This window comes from Ostrea edulis, chromosome 9, assembly GCF_947568905.1.
Source record: "Ostrea edulis chromosome 9, xbOstEdul1.1, whole genome shotgun sequence".
Classification (NCBI taxonomy): Eukaryota; Metazoa; Mollusca; class Bivalvia; order Ostreida; family Ostreidae; genus Ostrea; species Ostrea edulis.
This window is the reverse complement of record NC_079172.1, coordinates 16239191-16245327: the sequence shown is the minus strand read 5'-3', so window position 1 is coordinate 16245327 and position 6137 is coordinate 16239191. Positions and strand designations below refer to the sequence as shown.

Genomic DNA, 6137 nt, shown 5'->3' with positions numbered 1-6137 from the left:
CCTCTAATTGAAAATGATTTCATATTTGAGTCTTCGCAGGGGTTTTCCTACCATTTTCAAACTGGGTCCAGAGTCCGTAGAATTGGGAAAATTGACACATAAAATGTTCAAATTGGGAAAGTATGAAAAGTATTAATTACCATGTGCTTAGATACGTATAAATAAAAGAGAATAAAAAAATGTTTTCACTCAGCAAAACATGATATATATTCATAGCAAAATCTGTGTCAGAGATCTCATTCCTTTCTGTCTAAAAAAAATTCTAATTATGTCTCCCCTCTTCCAGGGGGAGACATAGTTTTTGTACTTCATCCGTCTTTCTGTCTGTCACAAAATCTTGTGAACACTTCTCCTATATGGCTTATCGGATAGTCTTGAAACTTTGTGCAATGCTTCATTCTCATTTGTAGATGTGCATATTGGTGGGACAGGATGATCCAATTATTTTCCTTAAAGTTATAGTGGATCTAACAGGGGTGGAAGAACAGTGTCATTGTTACATAAGGATCCAGTAAATGAAAAGACCCAGTCCCTATTGAAAATTCCATCTAATTTAGATAACAGCTAAACTATAAGCTGATTTTCATGGTGTACAAAATGCATACCTTAAACTCTGGATATTTCAAGACAGTCCTCAAGGAAACTATTGTGAGGCAGTCCATCTTCTTGGAAGGCTGTAGTGATTTTTTTTTTTTTTTTTGTGTCTAGCTGAATTCTGCTGAAAGAATTTATTAGTCTCACTATCAACCTTGCCATGCATTAATTTTTTTAAAGACCACACCTGTAATCAAAATCAAAGCATTACTTGTTTCTAAATATATACATCAGTATCATCACCAACAAAGACAGCCTTGTCTTGAAACACAAGCTTAGTATAACATGAACCCAATCATTACAATGACCAATGTTTCAAATTTATTTATATTAACAGTCCTTGACCAGTCGAATTTGATCAATATTTTCATTAGTTTGTCACTATGAAGATACCGTAATTTTCCAACTCAGTCTCAGATAGACATACACGGAGAAAATTTGTGGCTGGATCGGGAATTGAACCTAGGGACCTCTGTGCAAGATTTTACCAGTTGGTGCCGTGACCACTCTTGTCCTGCCAGGGGTGAAATGAATCTGGGTTGTGTGTCTTCGACGGCAAAAACAAATTAAAGGGAGGAATTTAGTAGTTAGGGCTACACGGACCGTGGATATCGACCTGGATAGCTCAGTGGTTAGAGCACCTGACTAGTAATGCAGGGATCCTAAGTTCGACTCCTCGTCCAGCCAAATATTTTCTCCTCCCCTATACTGCATTCCGTGACGTAACTTGCGCAGTGTTAAGTTTATACGTGTATCAAATTAAAAATCTAGGCCCACTGGCCTTCATTGTGGAATGAATAGTAGGATTGTTACATATAATGTCCGAAATTACAAACATTCACAGAAAATACCAAAGATATGACCGAAATTAAAAATTATTGAAGTCGTCAATGGAGGGACCAAAATTTTTAATGTGAATATGATAGTAGATGTCATGTATTACTGAGGTCATTTTAGCTCCTCTCTCGGTAATTTTTGTCATTTTTTTGGTAATTTCTGTAAATGGTACCGTAGTAGGCTAGTTTTGGTCATTCCTGCACTGCGGAATGACTTACCACGTGCCCTGGCCTTGTGCTTGTTTAGCCTATATTGAATATACTTACCGATCTTGCAAAAATCTTTTGATTCCCGGGCAATATGGTACTAATATATCATGTTTTATAAATTAATATACCTCGCGGACACTACTAAAGACAGAGATATTTCCGGCACCAACGGTCTCTTCGTAGATATGTTTGGTCTATCGTCCCGCTTTCCCATATTTGATATTTTCTATCTTTTTTTGCGCAAGAGTTAGCCTATTTTACGTACAACTTAACAGATGAAATACAGGGGCAATTAACTCATTGTATAGGGGCAGGTAACTCGTGGTCGCCGCCCTGCAAGCGGTACCAAATAGCGTTAACCGGAGTTGTAGCCCTCTCCCTATAAAAAAAAAAAAAAAAAAAAAAAAAAAAAAATCAGAGAGGGCTACATTATTGCAGCTAGTTTTTACCAGCTGCATCGCTTGAAAATTTCGGCGAAAAGTTTGATATAATACAATAATTAGACCCCTACCGTTTAGAAGCAACTCTGTCAAGGTCTTACCTCTCGCATCGTCATGGTGAACTGGAAATAAAGTCCATTTATCGGCTATAATCAACCGTCAAACATCGTCTACTGCTTCTCAAATGCGAGAAATCGCTGAAAGGTGGACGTACGTTGACATAATTTTGGGATAGCCCTTTTTTCATTGGTCGATAAAATTAAAAATAGTAAATATTATAATTAGCAGTAAATATGTTCTAGTGAGCGAGGTAATAGATCTTGAACATTATTCTATTAATATATACTTTATTTATTTTTTTAAACGTTAAACATGATAACTTCACTTATTCATGCATTCGTTTCTGTTGAAAGTAAATTTCATAACGTAATAAGAAAACTTCAAAATTGAATTCACACACACACGCACCTACACGTGGGTATACTCTCAAACGTACACAGTGACATTTATACATCCAAATGTCCTGTCCTGCTTATCTGTAAATTTTCAGTGTTGTCATTACAATGAGTGACAAAACGTGGGTTGGAGTCGAACAGGAAGGGGGGGGGGGGGGGGGGGGTCATGAACATTTCCAATGTTATTTGGTAATGTGATAGATTTACTAAATTTCCCGTGCCAGCCTGTCCCGAAACCACACAATTGTGCCCGAGTTTTATTGTTTGCAGGACTGCAACTACCCTGCATTCAGTGCCCCCCCCCCCCCCCGCCCCCCACGCGCACAAGCGTCAGTGGGTACATTAGCAAGGGAATTCTCATTTGCATAATGATGTCAACTTCCGACCCTAGATCAGGAGTTATCGCATTTTGAGGAGCAGTAGACGATAGTTGATGCTTGATTATATTTGATCAATGGACATTATTTCGAGTTTTTCATAACGATGCGAGAGATAAGATATTGACAGAGTTGTTACTAGACGGTAGGGTTCTAATTATTGTATTATATCGAACTTTTCGCCGAAATTTTCAAGCGATGCAGCTGGTAAAAATGAAAACCAAGATGGCGGCGTGGTATACCTTGTCAATATATTATGTTTACAGGAAGACAATTTTTTATTATAGATATTTAAAACGTCGAGTGCCTGTGTTTTCAAGGTCTGAAGATAAAAATTATTCTGTTGTTACATCAACAGACAATTTTTTTTAAAATCTGCATACATTGTAAACGTAGCGTGTGAAAGGTGTGCAGGGAAAATTGGAGAAGTTGCCATGGAAACTCTTTATTTGTGCAGAATGTAACAGCATTTGGTACATGTAACGTATTCCCCCAAAATACAGTTTTAGTGGAAAAAAATACTCCCTTGCTGAACCTACAGATTAGCAGTCGACACGCGAACCCGCTGTTCTACTCGGCTCTGCAATTACATCTAAATGGAATAGACCAATATTGCCGAGCGATATTTATATATATACATGTATTTCCATTCATGGTTTTATAGGAAGTCAGCCGTTATGACGAAGTAGTATACATGTACATATACCTCATTTTTACACACACACACACCCCCCCCCCCCCCCCCCGAACGAAGTTCTGGAGGGTATAATATATAGGAATCACTCTGTTTGTCTGTCTGTCTGTGCAGATTCGTGTCCGGGCCATAACTTCTTTGTTCTTTGACTTAGGCATACCATATTTGGCACACAGGTAGATCACCATGAGACGAAATGTGTCGAGTACCTTCATGATCTCTATATGACCTTGACCTCAAGGTCAAAATTAAAGGGGTTTTTTTTTACAATGAATTCGTGTCCTGACTATAACTTCTTTGTTCTTTGATATAGGCATGCCATATTTGATACATGAGTGTATCACCATGAGACGATGTGTCGAGTACCTTCATGACCTCTATATGACCTTGACCTCTGACCTCAAGGTCAAAATTGTGCAATTATTGGGGGGGGGGTGTCATATGCCCTTAATTTCGCCACACTCATCTTCATTAAGAAAGGTTGTCCTCTCATTTGCATCTTTCCAAAGTTTCCTTTCACAGGCACTCGACGTTTAAATATCTATAATAAAGATATTGTCAATATTATGTTTACAGGAAGACAATTATTTGATATCAAAAAATACATCAAATTTTCTGATATCAAAAAATATAATTTTTGATATCAGAAATTCACATTCTTGAAAAAATCATTTTCTGATATAAAAAAAATCGATTTTCTAATATCAAAAAATTATTTTCTGATATCAGGAATTCAAACTGATTTCTTGATATCACAAAATATATTTTCTGATATCAGAAAATAAAAGAAAATGGCGAAAAATCTTTACATGCAGCTACTCTCTGGCTTGGTGCTGATACAATGTATGATATTGGTGCAGACACATGATTTTTCAATATGGCAATGCGAGACTCTTCCACGTTAATTTTTCTACAAATCAATATTTTTATACCAAATTGAAATATCATGTGTATATACATTTTCAATGAAATGTTTGTCTTGTTCAATTAGTCATTTACTAAAGACACATAACAACACCCCACCCCCACCCTGGACATTATATTGTTCCTGTTATTTTCATATGGAAAGTTCAGGATTTATTCTACGGTAGTATTCAATGGCTTTGGAAATGAAATTTGAATTGAACACATGAAATAAATGTTGTTTTTGTTATTAAGCCTATACTTCTCTGCCCCCTCACCCTTTACAAAGTGACGCTGTGTGCATGTATTAACCAGTGTTTATATAAACTGAAAATGTGATATTAATAATTAATGCTATGTACCGGTATCAACCAGTGTGTATATAAACTGAAGATTTTATTACGTGATATCGAGTATAAACTTGTGTACTAACATAGACACTTGAAGTATGGATACAACTATCCCCCCCCCCCTCCTTTTCTTCAGGGGGAGGGGGGTAATTTCTCATCCATTGCATCCCAATTTTGATTTATGTAATTGTTTCACTGTAGAACATTTATATATAGAACAGGTAAAAGGTTAATCTCTTAAATTATACAGGTAGAAAGCATGCAATCTCTAAAGCTTACAAAAGGAGTGAAACGAATACATAAATCACAATTGGTATGAGATAGACAGGGAATCCAAACATTTCAGAGATTGTCGGCGCAAAAAAAAAAAAATCAGAAGGGGGGGGGGTATACTGTCTGTGTGCACTGATACTATATGTAATACACGCCAATAAATTATTAATCAGAATCATTTGCCTTGTGCCTGTTGTCATTATAGGTAGCCATTTCCTGTTAAAGCTGTATGGTCCGAATTACAATATTTTTTTCTATCTCGTAATTTAAACGCCATTAAATCATCGCACGTATGTAGTTATGAGACTGTACGACATATCATAAATTATTTCACTTGTTTTAACCCAAATAATTTGATTTTAAATCGATGTTTACAAATAACCGCGTCACTCTGCCATTTCAAGTGACAGTCACGTGACCAGTTCAACTTTCAGATCATCGGTGGTCTTATCTGTGTAAAGCTGTGTATTTTGTTATAACAGTACCGTACCATAAGTTTAATAGAAATAAAAATATCAAATACCTCTTAGTAATTCGTTGTTTTACGCTCTTTCAGCCTTAAAACTAGACAGTTGCGTATGAGTTAATACATCATGTTGGGATTCCCCTGACGCGCGTGGGTCTATTTATAGACGTCTATTATGGGATGATTTATATATGTAGCCACTATATTTACTATGTTCTGAAGAGCCATCCATTCTAAATATAACTGGAAAATTTATTTTGAACAATATATGACACTGTATTTGTATATAACTATGTGTTATGTAATAGTATAGTATAGTATCAAATAATGAATACTCCCTTGATCCGTAGAAAATCATAGCAGAAAAACTTCATTTGACGTAATAAGTTTTTTGCAAGATATTTTTAAAATATATTAATCTTTTTGCATGATAGAAATATATATCTTTGGTGGAAATTTTATTCAATGAATACAATATTTTCTAGTAAACTATCTGATACTGAAAAAGTTTATATTACAAACATGTATCTGTAAACGAT

General features: G+C 35.8%; 1 long non-coding RNA gene across 4 annotated transcripts in view; it reads right to left on the bottom strand.

Moving 5' to 3' along the window:
* Nucleotides 1–5791, bottom strand: part of LOC125658851 (uncharacterized) — a 12423-nt gene extending 6632 nt beyond the window's left edge. Inside the window, exons 1-2 of one of the 4 annotated variants that reach the window (XR_007363824.2) lie at nt 5656–5791; nt 606–718 (exon numbers count right to left, since the gene is read on the bottom strand). This is a non-coding gene — a long non-coding RNA (uncharacterized LOC125658851). Of the gene's footprint in view, nt 1–605; nt 2015–2181; nt 2629–5655 lie in introns of those variants that run through there. The other 3 variants (XR_008798458.1, XR_007363822.2, XR_007363823.2) reach the window with 3 other exon arrangements.
* Between the last annotated feature and the right edge of the window lie 346 nt (nt 5792–6137).